This window comes from Triticum aestivum, chromosome 4D (genome assembly GCF_018294505.1).
Source record: "Triticum aestivum cultivar Chinese Spring chromosome 4D, IWGSC CS RefSeq v2.1, whole genome shotgun sequence".
Taxonomy (NCBI): Eukaryota; Viridiplantae; Streptophyta; class Magnoliopsida; order Poales; family Poaceae; genus Triticum; species Triticum aestivum.
In genome coordinates, this window is record NC_057805.1 from 166,648,087 (window position 1) to 166,672,551 (window position 24,465).

Sequence of the window (24,465 nt, forward strand, 5' to 3'; positions counted from 1 at the left end):
GGAGCCTAATGAATAAATACTTTGAGTCATAGAGATTTGTTGTGATGTCATGTTGTATTTGCACATATCGAGCATATTGTGTGTATGTTATTGAAATGCTTGGTATGTGTGGGATCCGACAACCTAGTTGTTTATTCTTGGCAACCTCTCTTACAGGGAAATGTCTCCTAGTGCTTCCACTGAGCCATGGTAGCTTGCTACTGCTCCGGAACACTTAGGCTGGCCGGCATGTGTCCTTCTTCATTCCTGTGTCTGCCCCTTCGGGGAAATGTCACGCGTCGTTCCTTTAAGTCCATGTAGCTTGCTACGACTTGGGTTCATACGTTGATGACCGACACGTTCGTTGCTGGGTCATGTATGCCTGTCCCTATAAGTTAGTGCCACCTTGGGTTTATGACTAGACATGTCGGCCCGGGTTCTCTCCCATATGGATGCTAGCGACACTATCATATACGTGAGCCAAAAGGCGCAAACGGTCCCGGGCCAGGTAAGGTGGCACCCGTGTGGATACTGTCGTGGAATTGTCACGACAGATGTCCTGGTGTGAGGACTTAGTCGTGAGGCCAAATGCATCTATGTGGTAGCTTGAGAGGGGTTGATTGGGATGAGAGACGCGAGACGGATCAACACACAAGACACGGATTTAGACAGCTTCGGGCCCCGGGAAACATCATCTGGTAATAACCCTACATGCTGTTTGTGGCTAGGTCTCATTATCATCACGAGGGACTCGCCGTAAACCGGCTCTCCTAGTTGTGTCTAGCCTTGAGATTATTCCCCCCCTCTTGGGGTGCCCTGCCCCTCCTTATATAAGTTGAAGGGGCATGTTACATGTAGAGTCCAACTCGGATTAAAACTTAAACTATTCTGACTTCTCCTCACGGGCTTCTCTTCATGGGCTTCTTAACGTCACGGGCTTATTAACCCTAGGTGACCCTGTTTGCTGGTTTATGACTGTACGCCGGTTTATGATCTGGTTTAACTGTCTGCCGGTTTACCATCTAGTTTAACTGTCTACCGGTTTACCACCTGGTTTAACTGTCTGCCGGTTTACCACCTGCCGGTTTACCATCTGTCTTAACTGTCCGCTTTAACCATCTGTCTTTAACTCTCTGCCAGTTTACCAAGTCCCAGCCGGGTTATAATTCCGGCCAGGTCATACCACGGGGTATATCCCCGACATTAGCCCCCAGTTTAATTTGGATTTGACTATGTTAAACTGATCCTGTAAAAACAAACACAAGAACAATTTTGACAGATTATGCTCCGGTTTAAGAACTTTTTTAAGCCGGCACCTGACCATCCTTAATTCCTTGTCATTTCCTTCTTCTAGAAAATCTAGGTCAATAAGCCAGCTTCATAATCAATTTGCTGACGTTAGTTTCTCACAGAGAAAAAATGTGAAGAATAATTCATTTGACTCAGCTCCCAATGCTTAAAAAATATTGGTCTTTGAAATACTCCTCTGATTCTTCAGCTGGCTTGAAGATGTAAAAATTGTTGGTTTATCATTGCCAAAATTGCCGGCTTGTAAATATTGATGACGCCGGGTCGTAACTATAGTTAACATCAAGCTTGAAAATATACCTCTTGTATGCCTATCACTTGTAGCCCCCAAGTCTTAAGAAGGTAGCGTAGCAACAGCTTAAGACTTGCTTCAATATAAATGTCACAACCTTGAAGAAATCCGATTTGTTCATCTCAGTCACTAGTCAAACTGAATATTCCACATATGTAGCCCCCAAGTGCCGGGTTGTCATGCTTGCAGTAACCTGGGACTTGTAATTGCCTTATGCTCATAAAAACTTCAACCAGTGCAGCCCCCAAGGGCCGGCTTAGTAAGATAATGCTGAGCTAGGACTTTATATATACTTCATATCATATGATGTAATCCTCACCATGGTGCTTGAACCCACGTCCACAAGGTTAAGAGCTTCATACTTTACCAACTGAGTAGTGGACCTTTCAATATAATGGATTAAAGCTTGTGTACCTTGGATTTTTGACAGGAGCAATTGGTAGCCCCTAAGGGCCGGCTCATTATGATGTGACGAGTCGGGTCTTCAATAAGGCAAGTAAGAAATGACCTTGCATTAGCCCCCAGGTGCCATGGTGCATGCTGGCAGTGACATGGGACTTGCATATTTGATGTAATCTCAACTTGAATAATGTAGCCCCCAAGTGCCGGGTCGTAAGCCTGCAGTGACTCGGGACTATTCCTTCCTTGTAGAATAAATCATATCCATTGATAAAATAATAGCCATTGCGGTAAAGCGACTTTGAAAACCTCAATCATAATACTGATTATTGATAACCATAATAAAAATCCAGCCATGTTGCCTATTCAAGATTTGAATAATATAATCCGTCGCGGGTATTGACCCGTAGGCATGCAATATCATGATTTTGATTGCTCAAGGGAAAGATATCCTAGCAACTCATAGTCTGCTATCAGGGCGGGTTATTTACCCAATATGCTCAATTATGAGTCATATAGTTAAGGCTACCTGGCCTGAATTGTGAAAACCATATGTCAATATGGTATAAAGATGAACCCAAAAATGTTCACATAGGAATAATAAATAAATAAAAACAAGGCTTTCATAGGCCGCCAAGCCTAAATCTCAAGTGCTTTCATGGGATGCACAACCACTGAGTTAAACCTTTATACAAACCTTATAAGATAGACCTCACATAAGCAATCGTCGCTCTAACTTTGACAAGTTCAGGGTCTGCATAAGATTGACTTGTCAAATGTACGATGGGTCATTCCAGGATTACCTGGGCGGAGTGGCAGACCTAAAAAGGCAGGATAACCCGGGGTTTTAGGTGAATACACCTGGCTTCCAAGCCTGGCTTTTAAACCTATTACAAGGGTCATAAAAACTCTTTGTCCTTTAGAACAAAGAGCCCCCAAGCAATATTTTTGAGCTGTTCTCAATGGGCACCTATGTTTGAGTTGTGCTTTTGCAACAGACTCTCTTTGGTCCCTTTAACCTAGTTAGCAAGCCCCCAAGTGTTTTTGTAAGAATGGCGTATAAGCCTGATCAAAGGGTAAGCATAGCTTCGCTCAATGAGCAGGAAGCCCCCTAAGTGACCATAATAAGATAAGCCCATAAGGCAGGATACCCATGTTTGAATCGCGCATCATGGCAGCAAGTTCTCTTTGGCAACCTTTAACTTTTCTGAGAACTCGAACTTGCGAGAGATGAATTTCTTTTTTCAACCGGAGTTTTAAACCGGATATTGAGAGCTTCAAAGCTTTGCGGGAGACAGATTTCCCTTGAACCAGATTTTAAACCGGAATCTTCATTTTGAGCCGGAAATTTTCTGACAACCTTTAAATTTTCATCAATATAACAGCAGCCTCCAGGACCGGGTTATCTTCCCTCCACTGACCCAGAGTTCTTGACTTGCTTTAAACTGTCAGCCATTTACTGAGTCATGTCATCATAGCCCCCAAGTCTCAAGGCGACTCGAGGAGTTGGCTTGAGATTCTTTATATTTGACCGTGACATAAACCAGTATGAGTCATTCAACAGCTCATTGATATAATAATCCCTTTTGCAGTAGATAACTTGTCCTACATTAAAGAACTCGCAAGCCAGAGTAATTGCTCTTTTAAAGAAAGCAATATGTAATATAAAAATATACTGGATGGACATCACCTGATATGTCAGGCTAGAGATTATCCACCGCGGAGTCGATGATCACCACGGTGAAGCGGCGCGATAAACCGTGTGGATGGGCAAGTTAGCTGCATCGTATTGTAGCAGGGGCAGCAACTTGTGCATGTACCCATCCATCCGTACGACACGAACGCACTAGTGCAAAAATAATATTGGCGCACACCCCTTCGCGACATGTTTGTAATGAATAATGGTCCTACGAAAAAATATCATAGACCAAGTAATTGTTCTTTGACAAAAACAATATATGCTAATAAGATAAATTTAGATAAATATCACCTGCTTTGTTTGCACGATCGATAAACCGTAATTAGCATCCGTAGATAACTTTTCAATGCGGTTGCGCTTTATCCCCTCAGGCCTCTGCCCAGCCAGCCCGTCCATTGACTTATTTCTTTCGTCCTCTATATCCCAAACCCAAAATACGCCGCCCCTGTACCACTTGTAGACAAGGCAGAAACAAGGCGGGGCCAGGGCCAGAAAACGTGCAGGCTCAGGGCAGCTTGCATCGCTGACTTGCGAGGACGCCTAGACGGTCATAGGGATCGGAGAGCAGGCAACACCGACGGCGACTTGAAACTGCTGGGGGCCGTGGCGGCTTGGCGGGCCACGGAGACGGCGAGGCCACAGTCGTGGTGACCCGGCAGAAGGCTTAAAGCGGAGGCGAGGTGATGTCGCGTGACAGCCGGCTCGGCTCACGACAATTTGGATGTGGCGACGACTTGAGGCGCTACATAAGAAATGGCAAGACCGGCCAGGTAGGCTGCGGAAACAGCGGGTTGAGACCGTAGAGGCAAAAACCGGTGGTGGCTTAAAACGGAGGCGATAAATCACACCGTCGGGGCAGCTCGTGGAGGAAAAACACGGGCCAGGTGGTGACTCGGCCACGCTGTCTTAAAGCCACAGCGGCGGGGATGAGCAGCGGAGGCGGCCAGCGGTTTGAAACAACACAGCGGCTCAGCTCAATGCGAGGCGCAGTGAAACGATGCTCAGTGCACTATAAGGTAGCGGCGGTTTAGAGCAGAGGTGCGGGTGCTCGGCAATGGAGGCGACGGCCATGGCCATGGCAGATTGAAACCGCGGTCTAGAGGTGAGGTGAACCGGCGGGTCGACGGAGGTGGCGCCGAGGAGCGCTAAAACGGGGCGACTCATGGAGGAGTAGCAAGGTGGGTTACTCCGCAGTGGCGGTTCGAAGACGAACACGGCGGCTCGGGGTGTAGCCGCTGACCTGCCAGCGGAGGCGTGAAGCGCCGGGCGGCTCCACAGCGGCGGCTCTCCGCGACCATGGACGGTGCGGGCAAACCCCGAGGCAGTCGGCGACTCGTGGCGGCTTGAGCTGACGGAGCAGTTGAAGCCGCTCCGGGCCATGGCGGTTTCAGACAGTGGAGGTGGTTGAAGCACGACTGCAGCCGGTGGCGATGGCGGCTTGGTGGTTTAAGCACGACTGCAGCCGGTGGCGACGACGGCTTGGTGGTTGGCGACAGAAGAAGCGAATCGGCGAGGCCACGACTGCCGTTGCCCCAGGCCAATCTGGCGGAGCAAGTAGGCAAAGCGGTAGTTCCATCGACTGCAACGGAGGCGGCCGGCGGTTCACCAGCGAGACGGAAATCCGACGCGAGGAGGCGGGTTGAGAAGGCGCTGTTGGTAGCAGCCAGACGAGACACCGGGGGCTCGGCAGAACACCTTTTGGGCGCACCAGTGGAGGCCACAGCAGCTCGAGGACTGGCCCGGAGGCAACGGGGCTGCGGCGCATGAGGAGCCTATCGCGGCGGCAGCGTAAACCGGCTTGGCGCGATAGAGTGCGACTCGCCGCAGAAGGGGAAGCGGAGGCTCGTCGGTCTTGGCGACATAGTCAGGACAGCTCGACGGAGAGATGGCTCGAGGGCGGGGTTTGCGGAGGGTTGACTTGGAAGTGACTCGTGGCCCATTCCGATAATGAGACGGAGATGGCGATATCTCTGGCCGGGCTCGTCCAAGCCGGCTTGCAAAGTCAGTGAGGCCCGGCCACAGCGACTTGGCGGTGGATCAACGGCTTTAAACAGGGTCACGAAAGCGGAGGCGCGCCAGTGGTGGATCATTGATGGACGACGCGGCAGAGGCGCGCCGGTGACTCCGGACAGAAACATCAAATAGCTCGAATCCTGGGCAGAGGCGAGGCACAAACCATGGAGGAGTCCGGGTTGCTGCCCGCTTCGTTTTCGAGTCGTGGCCCCTGGATGACCCCTCTCTCTTTTTTTAAACAATGTTGAACTTCCGTCCTTGCATGCAGAAGGCACTGCCAGTCGTGGCTCTCTGCTTTTGCTATCGACTACTAAATGACGAGGAGAGAAACAACACAAACGTGGTACCTTGGCTGATTGAGCCTCTCGTGGCCCCGGTACTTAATCATTGGACCCGGGGAGATGCAGTAGCAGTCAGATACGACCGCCGTACAAGTTGATACTGTAGCGGAATTTTTTGGCAACCTTGACTCGGCGATTTGACTGCTCGCCAAACACACATTATGCTGTGAAATTTCTTCTTGTCGGCCTGCCTAATATGATCCTTGCGCCGATTGGTCTCGTGCACGTCTTCGACCTGTGGTGGCGGCGGCACCGTATTCCATGCCACCTTAATTTCTTTTGATCCTTGTACTATCAGCTCCAAAGCTAATCACAATTTCGATCACAAATAATGAGTTTTGCCAGCTCTTCTACATCTAACAAATCGCGAGCTTCTCGACACCTTAGGAAAGATCCCTCCAAAAACTCAACACCACCGTGCGCGATCCCCACGGTGGGCGCCAACTGTCGTGGAATTGTCGCGGCAGATGTCCTGGTGTGAGGACTTAGTCGTGAGGCCAAACGCATCAATGTGGTAGCTTGAGAGGGGTTGATCGGGATGAGAGACGCGAGACGGATCAACACACAAGACAAGGATTTAGATAGCTTCAAGCCCCGGGAAACATCATCCCGTAATAACCCTACATGATGTTTGTGGCTAGGTCTCATTATCTGTAACACCCATGATGCGGCTATATCTCCCACGTGTCGAGGCACGACTTAGAGGCATAACCGCATTGTGGTTTTGTCGCAAGAAGGGTCATCTTCACACAATCCCATGTAATGAACAAGAATGGGATAAAGAGTTGGCTTACAATCGCCACTTCACACAATACATAAATAAATCATACCTCAATCAGAGTACACACATAGGTCCGACTAAGAAACCAAAATAAGAGAAGACAACCCAACTGCTAGATCCCCTGATCGTCCCTACTGGGCTCCACTACTGATCAACATGAAAAGAAACAACACAACGGACAAGATCTTCATCGAGATCCCACTTGAGCTCGGTTGCGTCACCTGCACTGGTATCATCGGCACCTGCAACTGTTTTGGAAGTATCTGTGAGTCACGAGGACTCAGCAATCTCACACCCGCGAGATCAAGACTATTTAAGCTTAAGGGTAGGAAAGGAGTAGTGAGGTGGAGCTGCAGCAAGCAGTAGCATGTATGGTGGCTAACATACGCAAATAAGAGCGAGAAGAGAAGCAGCGGAATGGTCGTCAACTAGTAATGATCAAGAACTGATCCTGAACTCCTACATACGTCAAACATAACCCCGAAATCATGTTCACTTCCTGGACTCCGCCGAGAAGAGACCATCACGGCTACACACGCGGTTGATGCGTTTTAATTAAGTCAAGTGTCAAGTTCTCTACAACCGGATATTAACAAATTCCCATCTGCCACATAACCACGGGCACGGCTTTCGAAAGATAATACCCTGCAGGGGTGTCCCAACTTAGCCCATTATAAGCTCTCACGGTCAACGAAGGATAAACCTTCTCCCGGGAAGACCTGATCAGTCTCGAAATCCTGGTTTACAAGACATTTCGACAATGGTAATACAAGACCAGCAAAGCCGCCCGATGTGCCGACAAATCCCGATAGGAGCTGCACATATCTCGTTCTCAGGGCACACCGGATGAGCCAGACGTCGGGTTGGCATAGACCCTGGTTGCCCAGGGGGCGCCGGACATCGCTCGGTTTGGACCAGCACTCGAAGAAGCACTGGCCCTGGGGGTCTAAAATAAAGATGACCCTTGAGTCTGCAGAACCCAAGGGAAAATGGGATAGGTGGTAGCAAATGGTAAAACCAAGGTTGGGCCTTGCTGGAGGAGTTTTATTCAAAGCGAACTGTCAAGGGGGTCCCATAAATCACCCAACCGCGTAAGGAACGCAAAAATCAAGGAACATAACACCGGTATGACGGAATCTAGGGCGGCAAGAGTGGAACAAAACACCAGGCATAAGGCCGAGCCTTCCATCCTTTACCAAGTATATAGATGCATTAATTAAGATAAGAGATATTGTGATATCCCAACATAAACATAATCCAACATGGAGCAATCTTCATCTTCACCTGCAACTAGCAACGCTATAAGAGGGGCTGAGCAAAAGCGGTAACATAGCCAAACAACGGTTTGCTAGGCAAAAGGTGGGTTAGAGGCTTGACATGGCAATATGGGAGGCATGATATAGCAAGTGGTAGGTACCGCGGCATAGCAAAAGAGCGAACAACTAGCAAGCAAACACAGAAGTGATTTCGAGGGTATGGTCATCTTGCCTGAGATCCCGCTAGGAAGAAGAACGAGTCCATGAAGAAGACAAACGGACGTAGTCGAACGAATCCTCACAACTCCGGAACGAACCCGAAGCTAACGGGAGAAGCAACCCGGAAAGAAACAAACAACATAGTAAACAACCACCACATACACATGGCATAATGCACAAACAAGTATGATGCATGTCCGGTTTAAATATGCAAGACATGGCAAAGTGCACAAGCAAAACTACAAGTTAAGTGGAGCTCAATATGCAACGAGTTGCATATTGACGAAACACCACATCAATTATTTAGTTCTCTCTCATTATGTACCCAACAATATTAAATGTTGATTAACATGAAAAGAGGTGAAGCATAATTAAACAACCTATCTAGGCAAGTTTAAATGAGGCCAGAAATAACAAACGACAATACTGGAAAATCCCCATATGCATATAGCAATTTAAATGCAAACACAATTTTAAACATTTAAATGTTGTTATCATGATGTGAATGACATATGCAAGTTTTATGCAATTTAATGAAATTATTGACATGAGCATGTTATGAAGCATTTGTCGCCGTGGTGGAAGAAAAAGGGTGCCACGGCGGTGAAACGGAAATGGTGCCACGGCAACATATCGGTTCCGATAGCGCACGGAGATATCGGTGCAAAAGAAGTGGGCGTGAGCGTGTCATGCAAGATGGTGGGGTGTTCCCGACTACTGGGTTCCCACGGGTTAGTGGTATGGAAGCGAGGAACGTGCAAAGACCTCTCTCGGACACGGTGCAAACACGAGCTTCTCATACAACACATGCATACGTTCCACGGGCGTCGTCTCGGGGTTATACCTTCGAAGCGTGCATTCGGGGCGGAACGCGTTCGAAGTGGAAGTAGTTGTTCTCGCGACGGTGGTGGAAGTAGTGGCACATGTTTTCGTAGTCGTACACATTCCATAGATGTTCGGGTTCACGGCGAGGAACTTGACGTCCACGGAGACTTCAAGGGACAACGGTAGTGGTACACACGTTGTCGGGGTACTTGTCGGTCCGGTCTTGGCGACGGTAGTTGTACACAAGTCGTAGAGGAACTGCATCCACGCGTAGGGGTACTTGGCGATCGACGGACGTCGTGGTACTTATCGGTCTGGGTCTTGCAAATCCAAAGTGCTCATGTGCGGGGACGTCTCGGTCATTCAACGAAGAGGCCGTGTAGACGAACCGAAGTGGCACTAGCCGAGTTACACGGCCACGGCAGTCTTGATACTTGGAGTTTCGTGTAGTCGAACTTGAGGATGTTTCGGTGCGGCACATGGCGAACCAAAACAAGGCAGCACCAAACAGTCTTCTAGGGACTTGGCGCGGCTCAACGGGAGCTAGGCAGGGATGCTCTGGTCCCAGCGAGCGAAGCAGAGGGCGGGGTCGACGGAGGTGATGCAGGGGGCGCGGTTCAGGCGAAGCGGAGACAGCGGCGGCGAGGCTTGGGGCTGGCGACGAGGATCCGGGCGAGGACGACGTCCTCCAGCGAGGCTTCCTCGCCGGCAACGGCTTGAGGCGAAGGTCGTCGGCGCAGGCGCAGGAGGACGATGCGGGCGAGCAGAGACGCGTCCTCCACCCCGCTTGAACGAAGCAGAGGTGGGGCAGGGGCTTGCAGCGGTGCGAAATCTGCCGAAGATGAAGACGGCGGCCACGGGACGACGACTGGGTCGGCGGGAACCAGCCGGATCCGAGGCCAGGGAGGTCGATGGCGCGGGCACGGCGGCGGCGCGGGAACGACGGCTCCAGCGCGGGGCGGGCGGAGCAGCTCCAGCGCCGGCGGGGTACAAGGCAAGGAGAGGTGGTCGCGGCAGGGTCAGGAGAGGCCGGCGCAGCACGGCTGCAAGACGACGGCGGCTGCAGGGCACCGGCGGTGGGTGTGGGTGGCGACGCCATGGGGACCAGCACGAGGAAGAGAGCGAGAGGAGGGAGAGATGGGGGTCGGGCACGAGGAGAGGGAGAGGGGGTCGGGCACTGGCGGCGGTGCGGGAGGAGATGGGGATGGAGAGAGATTAGGGTTAGAGCTGGGCGCGGCTGGGCCTAGGTGGGCCAGCGCTACGGGCTAGGCCGAGCTGCGGACTGGTGGGCTGGCTGCATCTCTCTCTCTCTTATTTTCTTTGGCAGAAAAGAAATAGAGAAAAGAAAAAGAAAGAGAGGGTTAGAGAAAGAATTTGCGCATGCGGTTAATTTTCCCGGGCTCATAAAAATGTGCTTGTTCCGAGAAAATAGAAAAGGACAGATTGAAAAAATATAAATTCAAAAGCATTTGAATAGGAAGTGAGGGTTGGGAAGGTCCAAAAATGATCGGATTTTTGGTGGAGCTCCGGAAAGTGAAGAAAGAATATATGGCAAGATTGGAGACCAAGAATTAAGATAACAAAGGCATTGGGATATTTGCAAGTGTGTTAAGGTGAACTCCAATTAATAGAATATTTTAATATAGCTCCCTAATAATATTGGGAGGATATATGTTATAAAGAGAAATCACCAGGTGCATTTCCCTCGATTTAAATGGATCGAAGATCCATGCAATTTTACTTGGTTGAGTTTTAAAAAAAAATTAATGACATGATGGCATGATGACATGATGCAATGAAAAATAAAAGAGCAAGCACAAAAGAAACACACGGTGATCACGAAAATATGGAAGTCTTCTGAAGCGTCGGTCTCGGGGCGTTACAACACTCCACCACTATAAGAGGATCTCGTCCCGAGATCTAGGATGGCACCGGAGAGAAGCGGAAGAGGAAAAGAAGAGGTAAAACTAATTGCTTCTTTGACAAATGAGTGGCACCAAAGAACCTTGCGGGGTTGAACAAATCGAAAGAAATGACACAACGGAGATAAGCGAATTGAGAGCACTCCGTAGTAAACGGAAACAAGGAACACCATGAGAACCTTGAGGTTAAGTGACACGATAGATATTTAAACCACTCCGGTTAAAACAAGATAGGGAAGGAATAAGAACGATATAATTTGGGTAGCACTCCGACTGTAAATGGAAGGAATATAACATGATCTTGACAAGATGAGAGGATACTCGATGAAATTAACAACACATTGCCTCCGTAACTAATGAAAGAATGGCACAAGGGGTAAGAAAGATTTCAGACAGCCCTCCTGTTGAGGAAGGAGACAAAACTTGATAAGATGAGAGAACTCGAACGAAAACACGACACTTCGGCTAAACGGATAAGAAAGGAAAAATTATATGATCTTGACAAAAACAAGATGATTGGTCGAAGAGAGCAACATCACAAAGCCTCCGGAAACAATGAATGATAGTTAGATAGTTGGAGTGAATAGAACGAAGAATGAAACCAACATCTCCTACCATAAATGAATTTTAAAGAGCATCCTTATGAAGTAGGATTGAACGGAGTTGTTGGAAAACCAACAACGAAAAGAATAAGCTTGTAGTGGGCTTATGGAAACATCTTAACATTATGAGGTGACAAACGGCCACTAAAGGAAGCCATTGGTTTGAGTGAGAGCACCGAGGCGATGAAAAACTTCTTTCACCAAGAGGATAGGAGAAAACTTGGATCATTTATAAGCACCATAATAGCAACATTCCTTAGGGAAGGCTTTAGGTGAAACATGACACAAGATAAATACAACGAAGAGATTGGTGGATTTAAAATATCTCATTATTGACAACATGTGAATCATGAAACGTGAACTCAAATTGTCAAGAATGACATAACACCACCTCAAATGATAAGGTAGAACGAATTGCACTTTAGAAAGCAAGATGAAGAATGCTTGGACTCCACAAAACAAAACATGTGTTGAACACCATGTTTATTTTAGAGTATAGCTTGGCGGATCTTAACTCCGAGATCTTGAAGAACAATTGAAGAATGAAAAGAATCCTTGACGAAGCACCATGTAGAGCCTCCATGAAGAACTCCGGTAATAAAGGAATGATCAAACGAAAGGGAAAGTTGAAAAGAACTCCGGGAGAAGCCTTGCAATGATTAGATGAAGCTTTGAAATGATATAATTGAAATAACTTGGAGCTCCGGAAAGAAAAACAAACAAATGAGATCAAGAATTTTGATAACTCTCCGGAATAAGGAATTGAATTTTTACTCGATGAAACAAGAATAAGAATTATGTTATGCATATCCTTCACCAGTTTAAATTGATGACAAGCAACGGATTTGGCATACTACTTATTCTCGTACAAAGGATTAAAGAGAGATATTGCTCAACTTGGGAAGGTCTTCAACGAATCGTCGGTAGGATTTGAAAGAACGAATGAGTTGATACAATAACGAAGGAAGAGAAATCTTGAACGAACCGCCGTAAGAATCTGAAAATCAACGAAGATAAGATAAAGAAACACCGGGAAGAATTAGAAAATGAATAAAGATACTTGATAGAATTTAGAAACAAGTGAAACGAACAGATCATGAATTGACTAGAGGATACTTGAACAATGCACCGGGAGAATATGGAGATGAACGAAAAGACATCAATTTAGAATAATTGGAGAACGAAGCTGAAAACTTAGAACGAAGAAATCTTCTGAAATGATGGCCTTTGGATGATCAAGAAACGAAAACAACTCATGAAATGCTCCGGATGTGTATGAGAAGAATTCTCACAATCGAAAACAATTATGAGAGGATGGCATAAGCTAGAACTATGAATCTTCAAGAGAACGGACCAAGATTTAGGAGAAATTCTTCTTCGGTCTTCAAATGTTGAGAATGATGATGAGAAACACCATCAAGAATTATTGAGGCACTCCGGAATGAAAATTGGAAAGGTTGAACCAACGACGAAAAGAATTTAAAAGATCTTGGTGAAAGACATGACTGATGATAATTCATTCTTACGTCAAACTTTGAAAAGAATTTAGGAATAGCTCCGAAAAGAATTAGATGAGTCAGGTAAGATCCTGGAAAAAGACCTGTGGGTTAGGGCCCACTCAAAAGAAACACCATTGAAATGATTACTTGAAAATGAGATTGCACCGGTTGAATTAAATGGCTTGAATGAGGTAACAACCTCGAAATAGTTAGAATTGATGCGGAGTGGAAACACGAATCTTCAGAGATATCTTCAGCACTCCGGAACAATTGAATAGCAAGCGGGGAATGATTAAGAGATGCACCAACATACGAAAACACTTGAAACGAGGAAGGGAATATGATCAACACCGAAAGCTTGAATTTAGTCCACTGGAGAAGAAAGAGAACGAATAATGATGAAGTTAAGGCTCCGTTAGTATCTTCATGGGAAATCACCGGATAAGAACATTGAAAGAAAAGAATGAAGAGACTTCGCATCAACAAAAAGGATACTTGATTAAGAAATCTGAGTCCTTGAAGAAAAAGGGTGGGAGGGCGGGAAAACAAAGACAACTTGGGACGGATGAAGTAAACACCATTGCAAAGAACTGAGAATTGATCTCGCGAATGTTGAAATGATCGGAGCCACTTGAAGAGAAGCACACCGGATGAAAAGAATTAATATGACAACCTCGATGATCGAAAGGATTAGCAACCACCTAGAAATATGAGAACACCGCTTAGGAAGGTATGGAAGCAACACTTGACTTCGAAGCAACTCGAATACCACAAAACAAAACAAAACAAAGGATTGGCTTGCAGAATAAGCCGGAACAAACATATGATAGAGATTTCGTCCGAAGTTTTCGTGGTGGGGCCCACACGGGCTCGACCGTACAACACCATCATGTACAAGGCAGTGCACATGACATACGAAGCATCCCCGAGTCGGCATAGCCAAGGACTGTTTAAGACACTACGAGACCACTGTAAAACCAACCGTGGAAAGGCGGACGACTAGACGTCGAACCCCAATCTCATATCATGCATCTGTCGGAAAGATATCCTAGGAGCTACTTGAATTCCCACTTATAAACTCCCGAAACTTTCTGGTTATGCAATCAGGTGTTGGGGATACAGGGGACACAATATATATCACCCAAACTAACAATCCCTAGATCCAGCTGTATCCATCCGTCAACACATAACCAAGAAACTCCGGAAATCGTTTACCTCAACCTTCGAAAAGCATCCGTTATACGAGTTATGGCAATACTCCCGAACTCCCGCCCCAGTACTAGGTGGCGTCGAGGTGATCTCACCAACAACTGCATAAAAGAGATTTTCGATGTCGGCAAAACTCAGGTATTCCAGAACTGCAACGATAAAATTGTGACGACAACACCACGGAGCTCAACTCCCTGGGACACTGCCACAACCCCTAAATGTCAGGAGGCACCAAGAACAATGTTCTCGTCACAAAACCATCGGAACGATTCCAAGATACCCGCGTGATCCTAAATTTTTTTTAGTGAAATTTGAGGAGAGAAGAGTCAAAACTTCTACGTCAGGAGATCTCACCAAAGCGACGAAGGGACTGAGGAGTAAAAAGAATCCTAACTCTCCGATATATATAATCCTAGACTCAAAACATTTTTGTTTCTAGACTCAACAACGTCAGCGATTCGATCAAGCAGGGGGCTCCTAAGTCGGGGATGGCTCTGATTACCAACTTGTAACACCCACGATGCGGCTATATCTCCCACGTGTCGAGGCACGACTTAGAGGCATAACATCATTGTGGTTTTGTCGCAAGAAGGGTCATCTTCACACAATCCCATGTAATGAACAAGAATGGGATAAAGAGTTGGCTTACATTCGCCACTTCACACAATACATAAATAAACCATACCTCAATCAGAGTACACACATAGGTCCGACTACGGAACCAAAATAAGAGAAGACAACCCAACTGCTAGATCCCGTGATCGTTCCAACTGGGCTCCACTACTGATCAACATGAAAAGAAACAAGACAACGGACAAGATCTTCATCGAGCTCCCACTTGAGCTCGGTTGCGTCACCTGCACTGGTATCATCGGCACCTGCAACTGTTTTGGAAGTATCTGTGAGTCATGAGGACTCAGCAATCTCACACCCGCGAGATCAAGACTATTTAAGCTTAAGGGTAGGAAAGGAGTAGTGAGGTGGAGCTGCAGCAAGCACTAGCATGTATGGTGGCTAACATACGCAAATAAGAGCGAGAAGAGAAGCAGCGGAACGGTCGTCAACTAGTAATGATCAAGAAGTGATCCTGAACTCCTACTTACGTCAAACATAACCCCGAAACCGTGTTCACTTCCCGGAATCCGCCGAGAAGAGACCATCACGGCTACACACGCGGTTGATGCGTTTTAATTAAGTGGTGTCAAGTTCTCTATGACCGGATATTAAGAAATTCCCATCCGCCACATAACCGCGGGCACGGCTTTCGAAAGATAATACCCTGCAGGGGTGTCCCAACTTAGCCCATTATAAGCTATCACGGTCAACGAAGGATAAACCTTCTCCCGGGAAGACCTCATCAGTCTCGGAATCCCGGTTTACAAGACATTTCGACAATGGTAAAACAAGACCAGCAAAGCCGCCCGATGTGCCGACAAATCCCGATAGGAGCTGCACATATCTCGTTCTCAGGGCACACCGGATGAGCCAGACGTCGGGTTGGCATAGACCCTGGTTGCCCAGGGGGCGCCGGACATCGCTCGGTTTGGACCAGCATTCGAAGGAGCACTGGCCCGGGGGGTCTAAAATAAAGATGACCCTTGAGTCTGCAGAACCCAAGGGAAAAGGGGATAGGTGGTAGCAAATGGTAAAACCAAGGTTGGGCCTTGCTGGAGGAGTTTTATTCAAAGCGAACTGTCAAGGGGGTCCCATAAATCACCCAACCGCGTAAGGAATGTAAAAATCAAGGAACATAACACCGGTATGATGGAAACTAGGGCGGCAAGAGTGGAACAAAACACTAGGCATAAGGCCGAGCCTTCCACCCTTTACCAAGTATAGAGATGCATTAATTAAGATAAGAGATATTGTGATATCCCAACATAAACATAATCCAACATGGAGCAATCTTCATCTTTACCTGCAACTAGCAACGCTATAAGAGGGGCTGAGCAAAAGCGGTAACATAGCCAAACAACGGTTTGATAGGAAAAAGGTGGGTTAGAGGCTTGACATGGCAATATGGGAGGCATGATATAGCAAGTGGTAGGTAGCGCGGCATAGCAAGCAAAGATAGAAGTGATTTCCAGGGTATGGTCATCTTTCTTGAGATCCCGCTAGGAAGAAGAACGAGTCCGTGAATAAGACAAACGGACGTAGTCGAACGAATCCTCACAACTCCGGAACGAACCCGAAGCTAACGGGAGAAGCAACCCGGAAAGAAACAAACAACATAGTAAACAACCACCACATACACATGGCATGATGCACAAACAAGTATGATGCATGTCCGGTTTAAATATGCATGGCATGGCAAAGTGCACAAGCAAAACTACAAGTTAAGTGGAGCTCAATATGCAACGAGTTGCATATTGACGAAACACCACATCAATTATTTAGTTCTCTCTCATTATGTACCCAACAATATTAAATGTTGATTAACATGGCAAGAGGTGAAACATAATTAAACAACCTATCTAGGCAAGTTTAAATGAGGCCGGAAATAACAAACGACAATACCGGAAAACCCCCATATGCATATAGCAATTTAAATGCAAACACAATTTTAAACATTTAAATGTTGTTATCATGATGCGAATGACATATGCAAGTTTTATGCAATTTAATGAAATTATTGACATGAGCATGTTATGAAGCATTTGTCGCCGTGGTGGAAGAAAAAGGGTGCCACGGCGGTGAAACGGAAATGGTGCCACGGCAACATATCGGTTCCGATAGCTCACGGAGATACCGGTGCAAAAGAAGTGGGCGTGAGCGTGTCATGCAAGATGGTGGGGTGCTCCCGACTACCGGGTTCCTACGGGTTAGTGGTATGGAAGCGAGGAACGTGCAAAGACCTCTCTCGGACATGGTGCAAACATGAGCATCTCATACAACACATGCATTCGTTCCACGGGCGTCGTCTCGGGGTTATACCTTCGAAGCATGCATTCAGGGCGGAACGCGTTCGAAGTGGAAGTAGTTGTTCTCGCGACGGTGGTGGAAGTAGTGGCACACGTTTTCGTAGTCGTACACATTACATAGTTGTTCGGGTTCACGGCGAGGAACTTGATGTCCACGGAGTCTTCAAGGGACGACGGTAGTGGTACACACATTGTCGGGGTACTTGTCGGTCCGGTCTTGGCGACGGTAGTTGTACACAAGTCGTAGAGGAACTTGATGCATCCACGCGTAGGGGTACTTGGCGATCGACGGACGTCGTGGTACTTGTCGGTCCGGGTCTTGCAAATCCAAAGTGCTCATGTGCGGGGACGTCTCGGTCATTCAACGAAGAGGCCGTGTAGACGACCCGAAGTGGCAGTAGCCGAGTTACACGGCCACGACAGTCTTGAGACTTGGAGTTTCGTGTAGTCAAACTTGAGGATGTTTCGGTGCGGCACTTGGCGAACCAAAACAAGGCAGCACCAAACAGTCTTCTAGGGACTTGGCGCGGCTCAACGGGAGCTAGGCAGGGATGCTCTGGTCCCAGCGAGCGAAGCAGAGGGCGGGGTCGATGGAGGTGATGCAGGGGGCGCGGTTCAGGCGAAGCGGAGACAGCGGCGGCGAGGCTTGGGGCTGGCGACAAGGATCCGGGCGAGGACGACGTCCTCCAGCAAGGCTTGCTCGCCGGCAACGGCTTGAGGCAGAGGTCGTCGGTGCAGGCGCAGGAGGACGATGCGGGCGAGTAGAGACGCGTCCTCCACCCCGCTCGAACGAAGCAGAGGCAGGGCAGGGGTTGCAGCGGCGCGAAATCCGCCAAAGATGAAGACGGCGGCCATGGGGCGACGACTGGGTCGGCGGGAACCAGCCGGATCCGAGGCCAAGGAGGTCGATGGCGCGGGAACGAGGGCTCCAGCGCGGGGCGGGCGGAGCAGCTCCGGCGGCAGGGTACAAGGCGAGGAGAGGTGGCCGCGGCAGGGTCAGGAGAGGCCGGCGCAGCACGGCTGCAAGACGGCGGCGGCTGTAGGGCGCCGGCAGTGGGTGTGGGTGGCGACGCCATGGGGACCGGCACGAGGAAGAGAGCGAGAGGAGGGAGAGATGGGGATCGGACGCGAGGAGAGGGAGAGGGGGTCAGGCACTGGCGGCGGTGCGGGAGGAGATGGGGATGGAGAGAGACTAGGGTTAGAGCTGGGCGCGGCTGGGCCTAGGTGGGCCGGCGCTGCGGGCTAGGCCGAGCTGCGGACTGGTGGGCTGGCTGCATCTCTCTCTCTTATTTTCTTTGGCAGAAAAGAAATAGAGAAAAGAAAAAGAAAGAGAGGGTTAGAGAAAGAATTTGCGCATGCGGTTAATTTTCCCGGGCTCATAAAAATGTGCTTGTTCCGAGAAAATAGAAAAGGACAGATTGAAAAAATATAAATTCAAAATCATTTGAATAGGAAGTGAGGGTTGGGAAGGTCCAAAAATGATCGGATTTTTGGTGGAGCTCCGGAAAGTGAAGAAAGAATATATGGCAAGATTGGAGACCAAGAATTAATATAACAAAGGCATTGGGATATTTGCAAGTGTGTTAAGGTGAACTCCAATTAATGGAATATTTTCATATAGCTCCCTAATAATATTGGGAGGATATATGTTATAAAGAGAAATCACCACGTGCATTCCCTCGATTTAAATGGATCGAAGATCCATGCAATTTTACTTGGTTGAGTTTTTTTTAAATTAATGACATGACGGCATGATGACATGATGCAATGAAAAATAAAAGAGCAAGCACAAAAGAAACACACGGTGATCACGAAAATATGGAAGTCTTCTGGAGCGTCGGTCTCGGGGCGTTACATTATCATCACGAGGGAGTCGCCGTAAACCGGCTCTCCTAGTTGTGTCTAGCCTTCAGATTATTCCCCCCCCCTCTTGGGGTGCCCTACCCCTCCTTATATAAGTTGAGGGGCGGGTTACATGTAGAGTCCAACTTGGATTAAGACTTAAACTATTATGACTTCTCCTCACGGGCTTCTCTTCATGGGCTTCTTAATGTCTCGGGCTTATTAACCCCAGGCGACTCTGTTTGCTGGTTTATTACTGTACGCCAATTTATGATATGGTTTAACTGTCTGCCGGTTTACCATCTGGTTTAACTGTCTGCCGGTTTACCACCTGGTTTAACTGTCTGTCAGTTTACCAACTGCCGATTTACCATCTGTCTTAACCATCTGTCTTAACTGTCTGCTTTAACCATTTGTCTTTTAACTCTCTGCCGGTTTACCAAGTCCCGGCCGGGTTATAATTTCGGCCGGGTCATACCGCGGGGTATATCCCCGACAGATACCGTGCATGAGGCCGCAAAGCGATATGATGTGTTACATGCTAGATCAGTGTGACTTAGGATCGGGGTCCTCACATTCTATTACTTCTAATTTGTTGAAATGGCTTCTGCTTAGTTTACTCAAATAGTTGTGAATATGCCACGCGGTCCTGTTTTTCGTACATATTCCATCCTTGTATCATGTGTTTGCCTTACATCAAAGTAGTAATTGTCAGTATCATGCATGAATTAGTTATGAAGACTGAATTTTATTGTTTTTTCTTGTCGGTTTAACTTGACAATGCAAAATCAATAAAGCGGAAGGAAATTAGGAAGGCAACGGATAATGGTGATCCTTCCGACCAACTAAAACGTTGGGCCTCTATAGATTCTACTCCGCCACCCCCAACAAGACTTGCAAGACAACACATGTATAGACACTCAATGTAGCTGTGTTGATGATGGGCACGTCTCCACTAGTCCACCACCACATGTGTGTTGGGAAACGTTGCATGGAAAACAATAAATTCCATGCACATGCAAGATCTATCCATGGAGATGCATAGCAACGAGAGGGGAGAGTGGTTCTACGTACCCTCGTAGACCGTAAGTGGAAGCTTTTGACAACGCAGTTGATGTAGTCCAACTTCTTCGCGTTCCAACCGATCGAGTACCGAACGTATGGCACCTCCGCATTCAACACACGTTCAGCTCGATGATGTCCTCCACCTTCTTGATCCAGCAAGAAGGCAAGGTAGTGGCTGAGTTCTGGTAGCATGATGCCATGCTGACGGTGCTGGTGAAGGTATCTCTGCAGGGCTTCGCCTAAGCACTACGAAAGTATGGCTGGGGGTGTAAACGGTGGAGGGGGCCCTGGACACGGCTAAGCTATTTTTCTGGGTGTGCTAGGCGCCCCCTCCCACATGTATATAGATGCGGAGAGGAGGGATCAGCCAGGAGGGCACCCCAATTAGGCCGAATCCTACTTGGGGTCCCTTCCCAAGTGGCGCCCCCCATACCATATTTATCGGAGGGGGCAAGGAAAGGGGGAGAGGGAAGGAAGGGGGAGGCCAAATCCCCCTTTCCTTTCCCCCACCTGGATGCTGCCATGGGGGGTGCGCCAGCCCCATGTGGGCTGGTGTTCTCCCCTCTTGTGGCCCAAGAGGCCCACTATCCACCCGGGGGTGTCCGGTACTCCGATGACTATCTGGTATACTCCGAAACACTTCCGGTGTCCGAATACCATCATCATATATATCAATATTTACCTCTCGGCCATTTCAAGATTCCTCGTCATGTCCGTGATCTCATTCGGGACTCCGAAAAACATTCGGTCACCAAATCATATAACTCATATAACACTATATCGTCAACGAACGTTAAGCGTGCGGACCCTACGAGTTTGAGAACTATGTAGACATGAATGAGACACCTCTCCGGTCAATAACCAATAGTGGAACCTGGATGCCAATATTGGCTCCTAAATATTCTACAAAGATCTTTATCATTCGAACCTTCATGACAACATACGTAATTCCCTTTGTCCATCGGTATATGTTACTTGCCCGAGATTCAATCGTCGGTATCTTTATACCTTGTTCTATCTTGTTACCGGAAAGACTCTTTACTCGTTCTGTAATACATCATCCCGTAACTAACTCATTAGTCACTTTGCTTGCACGGCTTCTTATGATGTGTATTACCGAGAGGGCCCAGAGATACATCTCCGATACTTAGAGTGACAAATCCTAATCTTGATCTATGCCAACTCAACAAACACCTTCGGAGATACCTATAGAGCATCTTTATGATCACCTAGTTAGGTTGTGACGTTTGATAGAACACAAGGTATTCCTCCCGTATCCAGGAGTTGCATAATCTCATAGTCGAAGGAATATGTATTTGACATTAAGAAAGCAATAGCAATAAACTGAATGATCAATATGCTAAGCTAACGGATGGGTCTTGTCCATCACATCATTCTCCTAATGATGTGATCCTGTTATTAAATGACAACACATGTCTATGGTTAGGAAACCTTAACCATCTTTGATCAATGAGCTAGTCTAGTAGAGGCTTACTAGGGACACGGTATTTGTTTATGTATTCACACATGTATTTGAGTTTCCGATCAATACAATTCTAGAATGAATAATAAAATTATATCATGAATAAGGAAATATAAAATAACAACTTTATTATTGCCTCTAGGGCATATTTCCTTCAGTCTCCCACTTGCACTAGAGTAAATAATCTAGATTACATTGTAATGAATCTAACACCCATGGAGTCTTGGTGTTGATCATGTTTTTCTCGCGGAAGAGGCTTAGTCAATGGGTCTGCCACATTCAAATCCGTATGTACTTTGCAAATATCTATATCTCCATCCTTGACCTTTTCACGAATGGAGTTGAAGCATCTCTTGATGTGTTTGGTTCTCTTGTGAAACCTGGATTCCTTCGCCAAGGCAATTGCTCTAGTGTTTTCACAAAATATTTTCATTGGACCCAATGCACTAGGTATTACACCTAGATCGGATATGAACTCCTTCATCCATACTCCTTCATGCACTACTTCTGAAGCAGCTATGTACTTCGCGTCACACGTAGATCTCGTCACGACGCTCTGCTTGGAACTGCACCAACTAATAGCTCCACCATTCAATATAAATACGTATCCAGTTTGTGACTTAGAGTCATCCGGATCAGTGTCGAAGCTAGCATTGCCGTAACCATTTACGACGAGCTCTTCGTCACCTCCATAAATGAGAAACACATCCTTGGTCCTTTTCAGGTACTTTAGGATGTTCATGGCCGCTGTCCAGTGATCCACTCCTGGATTACTTTGGTACCTCCCTGCCAGACTTATGGCAAGGCACACATCAGGTCTGGTACAAAACATAACATACATGATAGAACATATGGCTGAGGCATAGGGAATGACTTTCGTTTTCTCTCTATCTGCTGCAGTGGTCAGGCTTTGAGTCTGACTCAATTTCAGACCTTGTAACACATGCAGGAACCCTTTCTTTGATTGATCCATTTTGAACTTCATCAAAACTTTATCAAGGCATGTGCTTTGTGGAAGTCCTATTAAGCGTCTTGATCTATCCCTATAGATCTTGATGCCCAATATATAAGCAGCTTCACCGAGGTCTTTCATTGAAAAAAATCTTATTCAAGTATCCTTTTATGCTATCCAGAAATTCTATATCATTTCCAATCAAGAATATGTCATCCACATATAATATCAGAAATTCTACAAAGCTCCCACACACTTTCTTGTAAACACAGGCTTCAACATAAGTTTGTATAAAACCATATGCTTTGATCACCTCATCAATGCGTATATTCACCGAGATGCTTGCACCAGTCCATAAATGGATCGCTGGAGCTTGCACAATTTGTTAGCACCTTTAGGATCGACAAAACCTCACTACAAAAAAAGACACATCCGTGACATTTTGGGCCGAACAACATTTTTTCTGTTATGCTTATGACACTTCTATGACGATAATTGTGACAAAACCCAGTATAATCACAGATGTGGTGGGCTCCTACTTCTATGAAAAAATCATGACAGGAAATGGGCTTTTCATCCTGGGCGGGCCGGAGACGCAGCTGCATGACATTCTTTGGGCCATCCATGACGAAAAAACCGTGGTAGAAGCGAGGGCGAGGAAAATATCATGGAGTTCCCGGTTACGGTGGCTGGTCGGGGCCGAGCGTTGCACGTTTCTCTTGTACACATACATGCGTGGGAGCGAGGTGTTGGGCTCTAACTGAACCCGAGCGAGGCGTTCACCTACTGAACCCGAGCGATTGCACTGCAGGCTACGCATTACTGAACCCGAGCGATCAATCGATCTGGCTGTTAACAGAACCCACGAGCGATTCCTCCGCTATTACTGCTAACTGAAGCCGATCGAACCTGCTGCCTCCTTCCCTTGATGAACAGTGAGCGTTGTTGGGGGGTGGATGAACAGTTCTTGGTGGGGGGTTGGATGAACAGGACCCTGTGGTAGTAGAGGTCGTTGCCGCTGGATGAACAAGACCCCGATCGAGCCGGTTTGGGGTGGATGAACAGGACCCTGTGGAGGGTTGGATGAAAAGGACCCCGTGGAGGGCTGGTTGAATAGTAGCCGGTGGAGCGTTGGATGAACAGTAGCCCGTGGAGGGGTGGTTGAACAGGACCCCGTGGAGAGGGCAGGTTGAACAGTAGCTGGTGGAGGAGCGGTGGAGGCTGGATGAACAAGAGTCCGTGGATGAACAGTGGCTGGTGGAGGTAGGAGAGGAGATGCCGTGGATAAACAGTCGCAGGTGGAGGCTGGAGGAGGTCGAAGGTGGATGAATTAATAGTAGCCTGTGGAGGCTGGAGGAGGTCGACTGTGGAGATGAGCTGTAGCCCGTGGAGTCCCGTTTTGCGGTACGCCACACCCCTCCCGATGAACAGGACCCCCGTTTCGACCGTAGCACTCCAACACAAGTCCGTTTCCTCCATTTTGCGGTACGCCACACCCCTCCCAATCAATAGGACCCCGTTTCGATCGTAGGCACTCGAACACAAGTCCGTTTCCTCCGTTTTGCGGTACGCCAGACCCCTCCCGATGAACAGGATCCTGTTTCGACCGTGGCCGGTCGAACAAAAGGCCGTTTCCTCAGTTCTTTGGTACGCCAGGCCTCGTATCGATCGGTTGTTCCGTCCAAGCCGGTTGGCTCCCAATGAACACAACGACGCGGTTTCTCCGTTTCGACCAAGTCGGTTGGCTTCCGATGAACACGACGCCGTCGCTGCCTCTCATGTAGATGAGCCCTGGTCATACGTATGCGCGAGTAGGCATTCGAGACCCCGCCCATATGTACGTACGTGGCCATATTTA